The sequence below is a fragment of the Serinus canaria genome, chromosome 5 (assembly GCF_022539315.1).
Source record: "Serinus canaria isolate serCan28SL12 chromosome 5, serCan2020, whole genome shotgun sequence".
NCBI classification, from domain to species: Eukaryota; Metazoa; Chordata; class Aves; order Passeriformes; family Fringillidae; genus Serinus; species Serinus canaria.
This window is the reverse complement of record NC_066319.1, coordinates 22749626-22770158: the sequence shown is the minus strand read 5'-3', so window position 1 is coordinate 22770158 and position 20533 is coordinate 22749626. Positions and strand designations below refer to the sequence as shown.

The 20533-nt window shown below is 39.0% G+C and overlaps 1 long non-coding RNA gene across 1 annotated transcript in view; it reads left to right on the top strand.

The window, feature by feature from the left end:
* Window positions 1–816: 816 nt before the first annotated feature.
* The window catches only part of LOC127059694 (uncharacterized), an 85129-nt gene continuing 65412 nt past the window's right edge, over window positions 817–20533 (top strand). The window contains exon 1 of the long non-coding RNA XR_007777728.1: window positions 817–876. This is a non-coding gene — a long non-coding RNA (uncharacterized LOC127059694). The remainder of the gene's footprint in view (window positions 877–20533) is intronic.

Genomic DNA, 20533 nt, shown 5'->3' with positions numbered 1-20533 from the left:
AATTATCTTAGAGGCTTTCTGTGCATTAGTTACACAGAAAAGCTGTCAGACTGCAGTGCTGAAACCAACAGTGGGAGTTTATAGAATTTGAAAAGGTGGCAGCCCAGACTCCTCTTCTGTATTACGACTCTGTGAGTGTGCTGATGGGGTTTCACATATGAAAGTATTGCTTTCAAAATTTTAGTCCTGGCACTAATGTAGTATCTTCTACAACATGAAGACATAATGCTGCTTTCTGATATAAAGATATTTTTCATCATATGATCACTTGCACTCTTCTTGCAGAGTATAAAACACAACTATTTTTATTTTCTAATGTTGCATCTTATTTGTGCAGGAGCACTAATTACAAAGATACAGAGCAGCAGAAAATCGCAGTCAAAATGTCAGTGACGGTCATCAGCTCGGAGAAACACACAGTCTCCATTAAAGTATCATTAACCTTTGGTTGAATCCAGGACCAAAAGCTCTCAAAATAAATATTAACAGGGAGTTTGCAAAATGGAATGCTGGAAAGATGAGTAAAGTACCAACCCAGTGCACTGATCAAGCTAATTTTCAGGGCATTTAGTAGAGCAGTGTCGTTAGGGAATAATGGGCACTTTTATTGGTAAACTGAGCACTTTTAGTATAGCTAATGAGACACAGTAAGCATGAAGGTTCCTCCACAATTCTTCTTACCTCTTTTCAGATTAAATTGGCAGCATAACATCTTTCTTCTCTATTGTAATACAATATTTAATTTAAGTTTGAGTGCTGCTTTGAGATACATTTTGCATGAAAGATCTTTCACAGAATAACATTGCTGTTTTTTTACAGTGTCAGATACAAGAAGCAGATGGAGACACAGGAGATATGTCACAGAGGTTGTTTGAGGTGAGAGCTGAATAAGGTAGATAGCAGATCCAGTATCCAGTCACTTGAATGAAAAGAACATTGAATGCCTGGGACAAAAACTGCGGAAGTGTGGTTTTGTTTGAGTGCTGTGGGTTGCACCCCCAGTGTTAACCTAATCTTTCCCTCTGCAGTTTCTGCTTGTTCAAAGAACTGTCTTGTTGAAGTCTTAATGTGCCCCCTGCTCCTTTTCAGATGAATGTTTATTGACTCATTACAAGAATTTTAAAAGTAAAAGCAATATTGGGGATTATTTGCGCTTTTTTTTATCATGTTCTAAAACTGCCCAACTGATCAACAAAGAAATTTTGATATTTCAGTTGACATTTAGCTTTTGCATAGTGTCATGAACCAACCAAATATTTCCTCTAATGACTTTTCTGGGAATCCCATATAAATAAGCCATACTTCAATGTAGTATGTTTGCTTATTTGTTTAGACAGATAAAACTGAGGAGTTTAAGCAACATGCCAAGGGTCCCCCAAATCTGACTATTTTTGTTATCTCCAGATGTCACTTTCATAAATGCAATACCTGTTCATTGCGGGCTGAGGTCAAGAGAAGGGTTTTTCAGTGGTATCAGACAAAGCTGCAGTATGCCTTTTGTGACAACAGAAATTCAGTGTGAGATGAATGCAGCACAGAATACTAAAGCTCAGTATGCCCCAGTTTCGTGGCAGACTGGAAAGCAGGGCTGTTCCAAACTGAAGGTAGAACAGTGGGGGGTTCTCCTTGAACAAAAGTCGGGTTCTTGTTTGTCTGCCAAGTCCCAGCTATCCCCAGGAAGTGGAGCACTGTTAGAGGCTCTTATAAGTCATCAATACTTGAAATATCTCCACATTGTACTATATTCCTTTCAAATATAGGAACAAACATGCAGATTTTGGAAAAATTAAGCCTCTGTTGCATATTCTTGATGTCTTTGAGGAGTCAAGTGATAGCTTTTTACTCATTGCCACTTCGTATGCTAATCTGATAGGAGTAGTAGTAATATTGGGACCTAAGTTTTTATATTTCACAGCATCAGAGAATGGTGATGTCAGAAGTCACCTCTGAAATCATCTGATCCAACTCCCATCTCAAGCAGATTTGCCTAGAGGGGATTTGCTCAGGGGCCATTCCAGGAGGCTTCTGAATGTGCCTGAGCATGGTGACTCCACAGCCTCTGAGTAACCTGTGCCAGTGCACAGTCACTCTCACAGGAAAAAACCTTTCTCATATGTTCAGGCAGAATCTCCTGTGCCTGTTTGTGCCCGTTCCCCCTGTGCTGTCAAGGTGCTTGAAGATACCAAGTTGTTTTGCCCCAGTATTGAGCACTGGGGTACACCACTGGTTACTGGCCTCAAACTCAGCTCGGTGCCACTGATCACCACCCCCTGGGCCCTGCCACCCAGCCTGCTTTCAATCCCTGCCAGTTCTGCTTCACCTCAATTTGATTCAGATTTTCTTCATACTGAGGATAGTTTGTTACTCAAATCTAAGCGGAGCTGAAACAATCATATATTAAGAGAAACAGTTTAGTCTTAGTATATTAATTTTAGATTGTAGTGGTTTGGTAATGCAAATGAATGTTCAGATCTGACACTATAATTTTGTCCAAAATCCTGGCAGAGTTTTCTTTTAGATAACTGCTGGTAGGAGATAAAATCCTGTTGCTTCATATTTGATTTTCTTCCTTCACCTGACTGTTTCACAACAGCATAGTGTTAAATTTAATTACCTTTTCTGTTTGCTGCAGGAATAGAGACAGGACTTGTAGATCACCAAGTTGATATTTGCATTACCACCTCTAGAGATGAGAAAGCTTCTCATTTTGTTCTTGGCTTCCTAGCAGTTTGTGCTAGGTATGGACAGCTGGATGCTTTCAGGTGTCCCCAAATCACTGAATTTTGACCATTTAGCAGTTATCAGAAAGCAGTTCTCCTCAGTGATAATTTGCATTCAGAATATGTCCTCTTGCTAATTCCATAAGTATTGGACTAACTCAAATAACTGTGTTTATGGGGTGGATTGTGTGTTCTCCATCTGAACTTTCAGGTTTTTGGTCATCTATCTTGCAATGTGGAAATGTGACCATGAACTTTGTCAAACACAATCTGAAACCCCTAATGTCCTGTGTTTATGCTTTTCAAATTAACAGAGACTTCTGATGATGGAATTCTAGTCAGGTAATTTTCAGTCTGCTAAAATGAATTTTTTTTAAATTGACATAAGGCATCTCTAAAATAGGAATGGTATGTGGTCTTTGGAGGAGATTAAAGAATAGTTGTGTAGTTTCATTCTGCTCCTAAACCTTTCATTTTCAGTTCCTTTTTATCTCTGTCTTGATGTGACAGATATTGTCAAATACTGAGAGTACTTGACACCTTTTTTCCTGAGAAGTTGCTTTTATTTTATTTGTTTTCCTTACCTTCAGTATTTCTGGCCAGAGCACAGAAGAGCTTGCTTGGCATTGCAAGTCACAAAAATTCAAGATTCATCAAATTATCAAAGTTTCTTGGTACAGCATCAACCCTTTCAATCCTTTGAATTTTGTCTACAATTTATAATACATCTCAATCACTAGACTGTGCAGGGTGTGTTCTTAATCTTTTTAGTGTTGCCCAGCCAATGGAAATACCACAATGAACATGACATAACTTATTTTTAAACTATCATTTTGTTAACAAAAATCTCTTTCTACTGCTCATTTAACTTGTTGGGTGTCATGCCTCTTGTCCCAAGGGAACCCATCCCTGGCTGATTGTGCTGTGTTGTGACATTGACAGCTTTTTGCTGCAGGGACTCTTCACATATTTTTCCCAGGTAAAGAAACAGCAATATGATGAAATTTTAGCTGTCTTGGGGTACGGACACAGTAAGAAAGGCAATCACAAAAAAGTACAGCTGTGGGGAGCTCACAGGACCAACACAGCTGTGAGGCCCCTGTATTCTATTCCTGGCTCTGTCATTGTCCGGTGCTGTTGTGAATTAGTAAATTAACCTTGTTCTGTGACTGCAGCACCATTTATTAAGTGGGAATGATAATGCTTAGCACCACAACGGGGCAGTGTAATTCTTTGCTAATTAATATTTATTAAGTGCCAGATTCTCCATAACTCTGCACCTTTGCAATCATTTACATCTGTGCAAAATGAAGACAAAGTGGCTGAAAAGTGTTGTTGTATTTTATACCTGCTGCTTGCCTGTGTGAAGGGTAGCACCAAGATTGCAGCAGTGGAGGATCTGTCTCAAATACTTTTGCCTGTGGGCACAGAGCTACTAATTCAAGAGTGGAAGCACCCCTATGACATATATCCACAGTTCCCCTTCTTAGAACATGGCACAGAGCAAAGTTACTGTCATGTTACTTGAGGTACAAACTGGCAGGACACTACTTCAGCCCTTCTAGCTGCTCATGTGCATGTCCTTAGATCCTAAGGTAGTTTATCTCCCAGTGAAGAAGGATTAAAGTTTATTATTTACTGTGACAGTGTAGAAATTAATACCCCAGGTGAACCTTGCAATAACTCTTTCGTACCTCCAGGTATTTTGATAAGCTTAGTGATCACATATTTTTAATTTTGCTTCTATATTGTAGCAAATAAAGCATTTTAAATATGATAAGGAATACAGGAATTCAATGAAACAAAAGAATTTAAAACTTTTGGGTCTTGGACTTTTGCCTGCTTTATTTTTGTATGGAAGAAGGTTTTGGATGTGAGCTTATTTTCTTTCTTTCCTTCAGTAATATTGTCCTTCTGGAGATCTTTCAGTTGTGCACAACAGGTAAATAGAATCACTGCTCTGCCATGGTTCTTGGTTAGGCTGCCCAGAAGTCTGCAAGACAAACTGCCACCTTAATTATTGATGGAAATGAACAAAGGAATCAGGTAACAGGAAAACTATCAGGCTAGCACAGAAGATGGGATGGTGGGGGGGGTTGTGATTTGGCAAGATCTTTGCAGAATCTTTTTGGCATGTTGGTACTAATCAATGTCTGTTTTCTATGCCTAGCCCAGCTTTTCTCTCAGCTAAATATAAAGCTTCTTTTGAAATCTGACTGCCTGACTGCATATTCTAGGCTATGAGAAAATGGATAAGGAGTGACAGTAGTTTTGGAATCAAGAAAAGGAAATGTTACTTACTAGATTTTGCATTTACTGTTCTCATAGGCTGAAGGCAGAAGGTTATTGCAGCTTTATTCCTGCCCAGTTCAGGTTTCATTTGAAAAATTATGGAAATAAGACATTTTGTTCATTTTCTGTCCACTTGTCCTCAATGCTTTGCTTTGCATACAGCAGTGGCCAGAATAATGTATATGTTAATCACAAAATTGCTTTAGTGCACATTCTTATTGCCTCTTTGATTATGGGCTTGTCACCAAGAGCTGAGCTACTCAGAATACTTTCTGATTAATCATGCTCTCATCAAACACTTCACTTGCAGAGTATCAGATAATGATCCTCCTCACAGAGAGTTAAAGGTTTTCCAATAAATAGAAACTGGCTGTTGAGAACTCCAGACAGAGTGCTATCCAATAATTAAAGTGATGGGAAACTATTCTGTCTGTGCTTGTCTCTAGAAGATTAGCACATTAAAATATTCACTCTTATGATTCCAAGCAAAAAACTAGGGTAAGAGAAACACCAAATGAGGTGATATGAAGTAAGCATGAGCATGATCAGCAAGTATGAATCTATATTAAATGAATGCCCTACCTTGCAGGCTCCATGACAATCCTCCATCTGCTGTTATTGCACAAACAGAAATGTGTTTTCTTGTGGCATCTGTTTGTGTTTGTGTTTGCTCGTAGAGAGTATCATGTAGCTGAAATAGTCCAACTTATCCTGTCATAAACTTTCTCCTGTTCAGTCTGTCTGCTTTAGCCACTGTAATGTGTGCTCTAGTTCCTTGTCCAGTCTGTAGTTCAAGAAACAAGATTTTCCCTGGAGAGTCCTCTACAGTCTGACACTGTGGGTAATAGGTATTTTATATTGCAGGTTGAAATGGACCAGTTAGAAAATAGCTCTTGATATTCTTTGGTACAGAAAGTAAAACAGGTTCCAGAAGGCAAAACTGAACGAATTAGAGAGGCAGGAGAGGAAATCTGCTTGCATACCTTGTCTGCTACATAAATATTTTGAATATTCAAATATTTTTATTATATATCCTCCTTGATTTTTGCACTCTGCAAGGCTGCAAGGTGAAGGGGCATGAAAATCTGGGACTGCCCATTTCTGTGATGTGGTGATGGATACAGGACTCATTTTTATGTATCCTATATACTTATAATAAGTACATTGTAAATGCATATTATATTTTGGAAAGACATCAAATCACTAATTAAAATAGTGACTACTTATAGATAAGTCAGTAATCACTCAATATAAATGATGTCAGTAGTTTGTTAAGGTTTTTTAGGTCTTGAGCAGAGTGAGATATCCCTCATCAAAAGATAGGGTTTATCAGGTAGCTGAGTTACCAAGAAAGTGGTTTTCCAAGCTACCACGTACTGCCAGATTTCAGCGCTATTTATAAATTTGCTCTTAGCCCATGGCAATCATAAAGTAAATTTGATTTCGTTTGAAGTCAGCATTGAAGGAATCTTAAACTGGATCAGATTCCCTCATATGGAAGGCAGAACAAGGGTAAATACCCAGAGTGTGGTCTGGATGAGCCATGGTAGCCTGTCAGACTCCAGGAAGGTGACTGTGCTCCTTATTCCTTTTTCTGCTCCAATCCCAGACCGCAGAGGTGCGGCCGCATTTCTCTTCACAGAGAAAAGCAAGGCATAACTTCCCAAGGGTATTTCTGGGATTCACATTCTCTGAACCTCAGAGAAAGAAAAAAAACAATTCTTATCTCATTTGCTGCTCCTCTTGTTGTTCACAAGTGGAATGCATTGTGGGAGATGTTTACCTGAAGGGAATTGATAATTGGGTTCTGGTGGGAGTGTTTTGATTCATTGACCAATTGAATCCACGTGTCTGTGTCAGGACTGTCAGCTGACAGTCACAAGATTCTGTGCAGCTGAGTGCTTGGCAGATTCAGTGTTATATAGTGTAGTATATTATAGAATAATATAGTTTCATAAAGTAATTAATTAGCCTTCTGATGTCCATGGAGTCAGAGGCATCATTTCTCCCTGCCATGGGGGTCGCCTTTGTTTCTGATAGACAGGGAACAGAGAAGAGTTTTTATACGATAGCTGATGTAAAGATGCTGAGTGCCAGGAGAGCTTCATTTAGTCTCTGCTTTTCCACTGACTTGAAACATGATGCTGAAAAAATCGTTCCAGACCCCACACCTGAGCTCCTCCAAATTCTGGTACTGCATAATAATTCTCATCTGCTCTTTTAAGACATTTTTACATGCTCTGATTAAAGGTTGAACTTAAAGGTGTATCCTTCCATGAAGACTAATTAAGTCAGGTTTTGTTATGTATTAGATTTTTATTAATAGGTCCCTTAACAGAGAAAAATTCTCTATGTTACCAAATAACTGACTAAATGTACAATGCTTTTTAATAGTTGCTTAAGGGCAGCTAACACCAGACACCCCTTTAATCAAAGGAGTGAAAACTGTTAATGAGGGTGAAACTCAGCCCTATATGTCCAGGTAGTGTGAGACTTACACACTGACTTAATTCTGTTGAAATTTAATCTTTTGCAGCACAGTGACTTCCTGAAAGGATGGTGAATCATTCCCTGTGTGTTTCCTTGGCCAAAGCTAAGAGTCACAGGGTTGGTAACCTGTTCTGCTCCAGGCATGGTGTTAGCACTCCAGTCAGAACTGATATTCCTTCACATTAATCTAAGAAACAGCACAAATGCTTCTCTCTAATCCTTTCTGGGGGAGGGAGAAATCATGTCTGTGATTTGTTTCTGTTCTCATAGGGCATGCACAGGGAAATCTGGCCTGTTTCTTTAAATGTACATCCTCCAGTATATTTTCCTGAGGGAAAGAAGGCTGCAGATCTGTGACTGGCAGTCTGAGCAGAAAATGGTTGTTCTGTGATAAGTAGGTTTCCTGTTCTTTGGGTGGTGATTGCACTGTGCTATGATTATTGCTAAAAACCCAATATTTTCTCCACTGGTGAAATGAAGTGAGCTCTTCTTCTGAAGTGTGTGTGGACTGTTGGCACTGGATTTTCTCTGGTACAGTTAGCATGGTCCCTGAGCACCTCTCAGGTAGGGAAAGAGACTTGGAATATGGCCCAGTGTAGAGCTAGGAAGGAGAGTGGGTTGGATGCATGGGTGGGATAATGTTGTCATCTGAAATGGAAAGAAGGGGCAACAAAATGAGAACTCAGGGGCCAAGGTTTAATTCAGAAATTATCAAGGGATGCAGCATTAATTGAAAAAAGCCATACATTTTCTCTTAAATGTTCCCAAATTTCAATCCAGTTGTTGTAATTTGGAATTTTAATAATTATGCTAATGCATTTTAATCCATTTTGTGACCATTCACTAAAGTTTTTATATGTACAGTTGCAATTAAGTATAATATGAACATCAGCAAAATCATCATTTAGCAAGCTTCTGCAGTCTGCCCATTTTTGTAGAAATGAGGAAAATTTTGTTTCAGCTGCTACATTTGAGGTAGGAATGGACTGAGCAAGTTTCCCAAACTTGAAGAAATAAAGAGAATTAGGAATTGGAGATAAAGCTAGATTAGTTCCTGCAAGCCTCATTAGCCCTGCCAGCCTCCTTCAGCTTGTTACTGAGTCTCTCAGTATTCTACAATGAGCTGCTTCAGGGAGTTAAACTCATTAGGAAAAAAAAATCAAAGAATTCAGATTTCCTCTTCAGAATATAACTATTTTACAAACAGAGGATTGAGTGATCAGTGCTTGAACGTGGGAGAGAACATGAGTGAGGGTGGAGGAGACCCAGTTCCTCTTAGCTGTCACACTAAATTTGTGTTCCTCAGTCAAATCACAAAACCACCAGTAGCCAAACAAAGTTACTGAAATTTTATTCATTGAAGACAAAGTAGAAGTATTTCAAGCCAAATGCCCACTAGTGCATGAAATAATTTTGAAGAGTTGTTCCCTTTGATGAGTTTTCTAGATAAGAAATATTGCCATCAAGTCTTTGTTTTAATTTACCTTTGAATCGAGTCATTATGTCATTGGGTTTTGTGTTTATGGTTCACCTTTTCCACTGGTTTTTTTTTCGTACATTATAAAAAAAGGTATTATTAGAAACATTCTAGTGAAACAAAGCATTTAGGAAAAAAGCTGCTTCAGGATGAAACGAGGTTGGAAGGGACACAGTGTTGCAGTGGCATGACAGTATATATGTTTGATAGAGAGAACAGGTCATTTCAAATGATTTAAACCAATGGAAGTGGTTGATTGATTTATTTAGAACATGCATTGAAAGGACAATTTATGTGAGATACATAATGGGAATAATTCAAACAACACAAGCAGAAGCTGTATCAATAGTACAACACACCATCAGGCACTTTCAAATGTTAATGAGCATCTGCAAGTGCCTGCATATTCTTCTTTAGCTACTCCTGAATGCTCTGAGGCCACCTGCACATCCCCCCCAAATCTGGGGGCACACAGGCTACTCTTGCCAATGGGTATTTCAGGCTGCTCAGGTTCTGAGATCTCAGCAAAGCCCCAGGGGGTGGGAGCTGTGGGGTTGTACCTCCACAGCTCTGGGGGTAACAGCCCAAGGGCTCTCTTTGGGCTGAGTGGCTTCCCCTACACACCCACCCCTCTGCCTCTGTGTGCACCCTGTCCCTTGCAGCAGCGCCCTGATGTCCATGCTGCTGAGAAAACACCTCTGAGTTCATGTACACAGAATGGGAATTTCATACTTACAATTCATACAAAAATCATTAGAGGAAAAATGAGCGATCAGAAGGGACAGACTGGCAGAATCTTTACACATCACAACAAAAACACAAACCATCATCCAAAGTTCTAGAAATGTTAAATTTTTTTTGTATTTAAAAAATTTTAATGCTCTCATATTTTAATTAACTTTATACTTATAAATTGGTAATTTGTTCTTGAAAGTAGTGTTATGTTTCCTACGTGGTTGTGAAAACGATATCCTCATTGATAATAATGGTTGAATAAACCATATTCTACCTGGTGATTCATAATTGTTATTCTAACTCATGAAAGGAAAACATAATGGTAATTGCTGTACCTTAATTTTAAACAAAATAGTCTAGGGAGCTCTACAGATTAGTACTTCATTCTAGCAGAAAGTTTTGAGATATTCTATTTGAGACTCAAAAGGTGGTTAAAATTTTGCAGTTTCCTTTAAAGAAGAATTTTAATAGTAGTAAATATTCTTTGCTATCACATTATGCATTTCTCCAGATGCATAAATGTAGCATAAAAATCAGTAAACATTGTATATAAAATGAACTTTCCTTTGTGTATTTCTTTAGGCATCTGCTTCAAGATTTTCATCTGCAGCTGACCATGAAGTTCTGGTTTTGCTGTGGTACCTGGTTTTTCTGGGTTCACAGATTGTTCACATTTCCTCTTGTAAAAACGCTTCAGAAGAGCAATAGTCCTGAAAGTGGTACTGGGTATTTCAAGCCTTATTTTCCATCTCAGGGGAGATGAAGAAATCATGAAACGCTGTATTGATAGCAAGATATTAGCATGAGGCCAAGGTTGGAGAATAATTTTCACCTTTAACTCTGCTGCATTTTGCATGTAGACTTGTAAATGCATCTAAGAGCATTTAAGTCAACATGGCTTGTGTAGGAATCCCAGATGAAAAGAAATTTAAAGTCCTAAATCCTTTTCATACTCACTTGATTCACTGTTGACTTTCTCCTCTCCATATATATATATATATATAATTTTACTTTTGATTCGTTATTCATTTAAATAAATGAGTGACTACATTTTTTTTTCATTTAATTATTCATTCATGTAATGCATGACGTTAGGGAACACATGGTCAGTAATTTCACTGCAAGAAGAGCAGGGGCAGTCTGAACTTCTGAACTGGGAGGGTGGCAGAAGGATTGTAGACCTTGCTGCTCTTGTAGCACGGGGAGGATGGGGGCAGACAGCTACACTGTGTTGACATTTTTAATGGAGCATCCCGGTGTCTGTTTCTCTGTGAAGCAGAGAATTCCTGCATTGAATGTTTTCCAGATTGCACAGAAGCAGAGATAACAAAATTTCAGTCAGGGTGACCTGGTAGGAAAAGCACAGAGTGGGGAAATCAGAATGTGTGAGTGCTGTTCCTTGCTCTGCTACAGACACCTTAAATAACCTTCAGCAAGCCCATGAGTATTCTTTAGCATTTCTCCTTGCATGATACCTAATCCTGAAAGAAAATATGAGCTTTATTATATTTCTCTTTGCCAACCCTAAGTTCTTTTTGAAAAGGAGTTATTATAACAATGCAAAGTATTAATTCTTTGACATTTTAAAAAACTAATGACAAAGATAATACTTCTTTTTTGTGGTAGCATTATGTGTGCAAAATTAGATTGGTAGCAATGGCTGAATCAGTACCAAACTCATCAGATCTGAGTCAGCAACTTAAAATAAGATTTAATTTCCTATTTCCAGTACTCTGGATTCACTCTTATGGGAAGAAATTGATTGAGTATTTATTGAACAATACTGCAAGGAAAAACCTTTTATTTTTTCAGCAATGAACCTCTTCTACTCTGGATATGTAACCAACTTTGCATTTTATTTTCAATAGAAGCATCAACTAAGCTTGAATAATCCATACTTCTCTAGCCTGCATCTGATTAAAAATGATCAATTTACTGGACCATTTTTCTATCTACTGTTTAATCAGTAATTGGTTTCAAGTTTAAAGAAATACTTCTGTCTAAAAAAACACATTAGTCTTCCAGTGTCTGATGGGAGATGAATACTGAGGAATACTGATGATGCATATGCACAGAAACCTAATTCTGTAATTCCTGTTTTTCTGCAGCCATCTCTTTTTCATAGAAAACATCCTTCAGAGTCATTCATGAAGAAACAAATCCATATGTTGTAAAGCTGTTAGGAGGCAAGCAAAGACATTTGCTTGATAAACTAAGCCTGATATACTGAGCACCCTAACTGTCTCTTCCCAGGTTCCTCTGGACAGACAGGCCTTTACTAAAAAAAAAAAAGGTAATAAAAATTCCCCTTTTACTGTCTCACGTTTGCTATATTCATAGACTTCAAAGGAAATTGGCCTGGTCACAGCATCCACAGTGATGGATCTGAGTAGCTCTGGCTCTTAAAGCATTAGAGGTCTGTGATGAGCAGCACAGGACAGCTATAAAGGATGGATGGCTGATGATTTTGGTGAAGCTCTGTAAGCATTTTCTGCTTATCTCTTTTTAGTGGATCTGATTACCCATTTTTATCACTGATGCAGACATGTTGATGGTCTGCATTTTCTGGAAGAGTAAATGTGTAATATCATAAATGATTCATTACACCTGTGTGTTTCAATCAGAAGAGGAGACAATAAACAGCAAGAAAAACAGTAATAAGGGCAATGAAAGCTGTGTTAGAGTCCATTCTTTTTAAGGTGTTGGAAGACATAAGAGATTGCTCCAAGCTGCCCACACACATATTTTGCTTCTTTTTATTAGGTAAAAACCCATTCCCATTAAGCAGTGCATGTCTTTGATCCCTTGTGGAGCAATGTGAGGATTGAGCAGAGTTGACATTTTATGAATGGGACAGGGTTACACAAATGTTCCATGTCATGACTCATATTTTTTTTCACTTCTAAATCTTGCTGAATAAACTCATTCCTGCAGCCAAAATATTATCTTTATTTAGTTTTGGCAGGAGTGATTTATATCAATTAGGGGCTTACTTAAATGCAAAATATGTTTAAAAATATATATAAGCAATATTGATTCATCAGGGTTTTTTATGCTTTAATACCAGGCTAAAAATTCTTGGCTATGTTCAAGTAAGCATCTTAATTCAGGGATCATGTTCTGTCTCTGATCCTATGACTGTCATTGCTAATGCTTATATTAACATACTCATATATCATGAGGTTACAGTCAGATCATAAAATAATCACTGACTTTCCTTGTTAACTTTCATAATACAAGGTTATTAACTCCAGAATTCAAGCACTGCAGAAGTAGAAAAAGGAGAGAGTTTTGATATCTGAAGCTTTAGTAGAACAATTATACACAAGACTTAATGAGGAAATTAGGAGAAAAAGGACACTTTGTAGTCAAGGATAGATCCATCCTTTTCTGATCTGGAAACACTGTAGTATCTTACTGCTTTATCAGGTAAATTTAGTCTTAGTGGCAGGCCTTGCTGCCCCAGAGTCTTATCAGGAGAATGTGTATAAAAGGATTTGGGAACAGAAGTCAGTTAAATTTATAGCATGACAGGACAATTTGGACAGGAAAGAAGCACAGGAGATCTCCAGTTCCACCTCCTTCTCCAGTCAGGGTCAGCTGTGGGGTTGGACTGGGACACTCAGCTGAGCCTTGCAGACCTCAGAGGATGGAGGCAGCACAGCCTCTCTGGGCAGCCTCTTCTGCTGTTTGCCTGCTCTCGTGGAGAAAGCTTTTTCCTTGTATCTGTCCTGAACTTCTGTTGTCCCAGCTTATGTCCATTGTCATCCCAGCATGCAGCACTGTGAAGAGGGAGGCTCTTTCCCACAACCTCCTAAGGGTGCAGATGGTCTCCTGAAATCCCTGCTTCTCCAGCTGAACAGGCACAGCTTCCTCAGCTTCTCCTCCCAGGACAAGCAGCCCCCAGCCATCCTGATGACCCTCTGCTGAACTTGCTCATCATCTTTCCTGGCAGACCAAACCTGGACACAGCCCTATAGCTGTGGTCCAACATGTGCATAGCAGAAGCAGTCCATCACTTCCCTTGATCTGTGCTGCTGCTGCTGCTGCCACAGCCCAGGAAATTGTTGGCTTTCCTCGCTGGCAGCACACGCTGTCCAACAGAGAGTCCACCAGGGCTCCAAAGACCTTGGCAGCATAGCTGCTCTCCTGCTTGCCAGGAAGCACTCTTCAAAGTACAGATCATGAAATGAAGACATGGAATATTTTATTCTGATTCCCAAGAAAGATATTTTGACATATTTTTGTTCTTTATGTTTTCTCTGAACAATTAAAGCTCAATTACATTGGTCCAATATTGCAAAGAACTAGAGTTATGACAGAACTCTACATCATCCTGTCTGCATGTCTTAAATCAGTTGTAACTACTAATCCATCCTTTTTCCCAGGAAGATTCTAGCAAAAGTTTTAAACAATGTTATTCAATTTATTGAATTCAGCTTGATTGGAATGTGTTATGATTCTCATATTTTACTGATATTTTATAGGAGTGGAAAATATAATATGTAAATTGACTGCACAGGAAGAAAAATGGTCAGAAGAGGAAAGGAGAAACAAAAATAGTATCTGCCAGACAACCAGCCGTTATTCTTTTGCAATTGACTTGTAAAACAGGAACAGGATTTGTGAGTTTCAATCATACCAGTAAACAAATAAATGAAGCCCTTATGCAGCATTTTATGCAGGATACTGAGGACTTTATAACTTGTTTTTTTTTTTTGCTGTTTGTAATGAGAAAGGGCAACAGATTGGAAGAAGGCAGCATTAAACCATAAATTAATGAACTGTAATGTCTTTAAATCCCATTGTGAGCTAATGTTAGATTGTCATTGGTTAAATGCTTTCAAGGACTGATATTAATAACACTCTAAAGGGAGAGATGTCAGCTCCCTAATGGAATGGGGCCATTCAAGCAATATATTTGAAGACTGGTCAGCAAGCTAGCAAGAGCAAAGTGTATGCATGGAGACAAGGGAAAAGGAAGATCAGAGGATCATCACTTAATCCTTCCATCTTAGATTGTCGGAGATGAGAGAATAAATCAGTTTTTCACAAGAACACTTTGTCCTGCTGGGCTTGTGTGATGCTGCAGTTCTGGGAACAAAAGCGACAGGGGAAGATATTTATTACAAAACTGCTCTGAAAATGAAATAAAAGCAAGTAAAAAATCCTGCTCCCTAATTTCAAAACAGAAAGTTGTTAAAAATATCTATGTGTCTTCCATTGTCACAGTAACATTCATCCACAGGGGTTTAGAGATTTTCTTCACTTCCCATGCTTAAGTATGGGCATACATTTCTGCCATGTTCCACTGCAGCTGCTCAAAAAATGGACATCGGAAATGAAAGAGAAACAAGTCTTTAAATGAAAATGCAGAGGTATTGTAGTAGGATAGGATGGAATTTAGCCAGTTCCTGAAATAATAACTGGATTGATTTCTTTTTTTTGAAGATATAAGACTATACTTAAAGGCACATATGACTAGGTGTGTCAGAGTTTTTTTTTTTTTTTTCCTTTTTTTTTTTTTTTTTGTGGAGGTGGAAGTCCATGTGGGTCAAAACCATATGCTCAAGAGAGATTGGTCTCCCATGCTATTTTTCTACTGTTATAATGTTCTCTAGGTCCAGAAACCATTCTCTCTGAGCTGTGTTAGCTGTGACAGAAAATGAGACTGGTGCAGGGTCAGATGGTTGGGTACGAGCAGTGCACTGAGCAGGCTACACAATGGGAAAGCAAGGAGGGTGCTGGAGGCTTAAGGATTGCTGGAAAGGCATGAAGATGGCTTCTGTTAATTCCTGATAGAAGGCACAAAGTGGGAGGAGAAAAATTCTGAGGTGGGAGATGAGTTGATATTTTTATTGAGAACTTTTGCCGAGATTAGTTATCATTCTGGACATTCAGATTGTATTTACAGGGATTGGTGGCATCTCTCCCTTTGCCATTACAAAAAGGGTGTTCCTCTGGGAGACAGGAATGGAGAAAATGCTTCTATTTTAAAATAAGAGTGTGGAGATTACAGGGTGGGTGATCCAGGGATAACCAAAAACATGCAAGGATGTCATTGCTGTCTGTTCAGAGCACCATATTAAAAAACCCAACATAACAAACCAGTATTTTTCATAATGCAGGGGTTTCATCTTAACCTAGGAACACACAGCAGTGCAAAGGTCATTAAAAGACTACATCTTTTAATTTTTGGAAAAAAAGATCAGCAGATCATGATGTGTTGGTGGGCAGGTAGAAAGATTTAGAGTCTGCATAACAAACTTGGGACATGTAGATACATCCTTTGGGACATTTTTTCTGTGTGCCAAGGAGAGCACTCCCTCCTGCAGCACACAGTGTGACTGATGGATTTAGTTATGGCTTCAAGGTTACACCCTAGGGTATGGGGTTGATTGCAAGATTATTCTGCCATTATTGTACCAACTGTACATTGGTATGGCACAGATTTCTTCTAAAATATAAAAAGAGAATAATCTCCTATATTTCCACACTGATCTATTCTAAACCTAAAGGTAAACTCACAATAACCAAAAAGGTAATAACATAAATACCCTGAAGGGTCTTGTTCCCATTAAACTTCAGAGAGAGATGGATTTGCCTTTCAAATGATTTTATTGGTTAAATATAATCACACAAAATAGTCCAGTCCTCACAAATTTTAGAAGATGGTATTGTGACCTATAAAAGTAATGTATTAATCTTTACCTTTATTAGTTTTTACATGAAAGACTGTCATTTTCTGTTAGAAGGAAGCATTTTTATCAGTTGTCTGAAAGCAGGGGAACAGTAACTTTTTACTTTTGGTTTAACAAAAATAACATTGTATACTTTTGGCAAAATATTTCTTGGGAAATACACATTTGAATAAAAAGAGGGTGGGAACTATTAAGAACACAGATGTATACACTGGTGTTAGGAGATCACATGGGAACTTCCTAAGTGATTCTGACAGCTTTTCTGTTTCAATGGTATTCTTGTTTGAGAAGATCCTGGATGAGAACTTGCACTTCTTGCACCTGCCTATTCTGTGTGAAGCAAAGAGTTCAACAGTTCAGGTATTCCTGAATGCAGTTGGCTTAGATTTCCATCATGGAGAGAGAGCTGGGCTTGATCATGGTGACAGCAGAGGCTCTCAACAACACTGTGCCAGGCATCAGCGCAGAAGGTGGCATGTGGCTGTCGTGGACAAAAGGGAAGGAAGACAGCAGAGATTAAAATAGTTTTTAGGCATTTTTGAGGATGTTTTGCAAGGCACTGCAAAAAGTTCAAATATCAGTAGTGGTCCACATCTTCATTTGGAAACCATCACTTCAGAGACGATCACAAGGGCTCATGAGTCAGGGATTGTCATCCACATCTTCTGTCAGGGTGTGCAGTGAGGACTCCAGTTCCCTTTTAGAAAGACAGAGAGCAGAAATTGTGTATATGTCTGACTGCTGGCACAACTTTGGGACTGACAGGAATGGTTTCTATTTTTCCTTTCCCATATGGACTCAGAGGAGCAGTGAAGAAAAGCAGTTATTTCTTTTTCCCATGCTTCAATTTTTTTTGTACAAAAAAAAAATTAAATAGAAAGAAAATCGAAATAGGAAAAGAAAGGAAAGCTGAATAACAAGGAAGATAAATTATCAGTTGATGCCCATGAATATTGAAATATATATTCATCCCTAAAAGACACAATTTGTGGTGGCTACCCCACACTTTACCCTTATCAAGGGTGAGAGATTGCTTGTCTTTAGCAAGATTCCTTTCATCCTGTCTGCAAGAACTCTTCAACACCATGTCTGGCCATCCCTAAACTATAAATTCAACTCCCAAAATCAAATCTGTCCTCTTCTGCATCTCTTCAATCCTGTTATTTTTTATCAGTGTTAGTTGTAATTTTTCTCTTCTCTGGGCTTTTTGTGCAGAGTGATGTCTGTGTTTTCTATATCTGGCATTGACTGCAGATGAAAACCTCACAGGATGTGTTCCCACCACTCATCCAAGTGGAGAGGTCAGGCTTCAGACAGAACTGCCCTGATCTTCTGCACCTCTCTGCTTTCCTGCAGCCCTTGCTCCTGGGAGAACAATGTGACTCTAAAGAAGAGCTCTTTTCCCCCATTTGCAAAGGATACTTATCTTTCCAAGGGAAAACTGGAATTATTGGGAGGACTGGAGAGCTGCTCAGCCAGCTGCAACCATGGTGGCGTGACTCTGAACAGCACAGGCAATGCTGTAATGAGCAAGATGCTGCCAACTGTTACTTCATCTGCCTTGAGAGTTTGGGAGTAAAGAAACGAGGAAAAGGAAGGAAAGTGCAGCCAAAGGCACTTAAATATCATTAGAGTTATGTAAATCAGGCAAGTTAAAAAGACAGAACCTAAGTGTTATTTCCCTCCAGGGGAGTTCTGGGGATAACTACAAGGGGGGAACAATGTCTTGAAGAAAGATGAATTGACAATTTTTCTACACGAGATTTTTTTTGAGTAGATGGAAAATAACATTATATTGATGTCTTATTTTGCAAGAATGATAAATATAAATACAGAATTTAATCCTTTAAGAATAGTATTTATCAAAAGGCTCATACATGGCTTTAACATTTTAGCTTCATGAAACTTAAATAGTAATTACATTTTTTTGGTTGCTGTCCCAAACTGAATAAAATAGTTTACTTTTAATTGTACATTACTTAAATTATTTTGGGTTGTACATAATAAATTCAAAGCTCAGGGTAGACAGTAAAAACATGGCTATTAAAGACCATGACAGATATGTATTTTCATGGTCAAGAGCCTTTACAGCTGTGACTTTAACTACTGAAAAGATATTCCCTACAAATACGTGTGTTAGTGAGGATAATGTTCAGCAGGGGGGCAGGAGGCTGGAGCAAAGCATCCTGCTCTGCACAGCTCTGCTGTAACGGGCGTGTGTGACTGATGAGAGCCATCAGTTCTGCTCTGTGGCTGCCCTTCAAGGGAGTTTGGCTCAGGTCAACAGGGGGTGACTCTATTTATAATTGCACAGCTCTAAATGTCCCAGATCTTTGCATAGAGGTTCAAAATTAGGAGAAATTGAGTTGTGATAACCAGGAAAGTGTGGACAAACTACTAAAGAATTTGTCCGTGTGGCAAAGGACACTCAATGGCACTTGTGAAACCAAATTGGTATTTCTATGTTACAGATTTCAGCTTATGCCTCTTCCCATTCACTGCATGGATAAACAAAACTCTTGTCAGAGTTACAGTGCTGAGGATGGAGATATTAACATGTAGGGACATGAATTTCTGCATGTAGCCATCTTACTAGAGCAATGCCACCTGCAAAGAGAGAGGCTGGCTGTAGTCAGAGCTCTCTGCAGTGGGAAGAGAAGGAGCAGATGAAGAGGCGGGGAGTTGCCATAAGAGCTGAGGAGCATCCAGCCTGGGGCAGTGCTGGATTTTATGGAGAATATGAGCATGCACAAAGGATTCAACACCAAACAGAACACAGACAAAGCCTGGGCTCAGTGCACAAAGTGTTTTTGCTTGGAACTGCCAGTACATCTGCACTGCAAAATACTGGCCCGCAGAAATAACTAAGAAAGCTGACTGTGGCTGCAGAGAATTCTGCCTGGGATTGCTTTGCTTCTCAGGAACATTTTGCAGACAATCGTGTGCACCCAAGCCACGTAACATAAACCTTCACCTTATGTTCTCCTGGGTGTTGTGGTCATATCCTGATTCTCAAAGCAAAGAGGATGAGACTGATGAAGGTTTGACAGCTGAAAAATCTGAGCATTTGTTGGGGCTTTAGCACAATTTATGGGCACAACCCTGGCTCGCCCAATCAAAGTAAAATGAGGGATTCAGAAACTGTTCAGAATAAAGAGAACTGCCTGATGGTAAATGAAGTCTTAACAATGTATCATGACACTAAAAATATGCAAATGTGTCTGCCATCATGAGGAGATGTAAGATTTCAAACCCTGTGAGAAGTGATATGATACCATAGCTAGTCCAGGGCTTTTGAGGATTTTTTTCCAGACCAAATGTATTCAGCTCAAGGTGTGCAGTAAAGGGTTAAAGACTGGACAGATGTTTCTGGATTTGTCTGAATAGGAAGAGCAGCAAGGGGGACTGTAGTCATGGCAGCTCCTGAGAGAGAAGTCTTTTTGGAAACTGGTCTTTGGTTGTGTTTCAGCAGTTTTAGCTCACCTGAGGAGCGGCATCTCTGGGGCAGCTCATATGAAAGGGGAAGAACAAGAGCTTGAAGGTATGCAAGCCTACTTGCTGTTTTGGAAGAAAAATTTTCTTCTCCAGTGCTGCCACTGGACCTGCTCAAAGTTGATTTCTCAGCTTTCTTTGCAGGAAGAGAATAATCAAATCCTGAAAGACTTAAATATGTGAAATCTCTTGAAATTACTCAATTTACTACATATGAAGAAGAAAATGCTTGAATGCTGAGAGTTTTAATGACCTTTGAAATGATTTATTGCTTTGTGTCATGTCATGGATATTGTGTACACTCCACAGTATCCTTGAGAATCTTCTGCTCTGGGGACAGCAGTAATGTGACATGGATATTGCAAATTGTGCACCAGCATCAGCCGCTTGCTTTTCCCACTGACTCTGAGGGGACAGTGCTTGAGTACACATAAAACTCCAGGTGTTTCAGCACAAGTGGCTGTTCTTGTTTTTTTGTGAAGTTGCATGGGGCTCTCACATCTGTTTGACTCAGCAGTAGGACAAATTCCATGTTAGGGAGAAAGGTGTGAGGCTGCATAGAGGAGGCAGAAGATACTGTGTTTCAAGGAGGGAAAATCAGACTCCAAAGAAAAACCGCTGTGTTT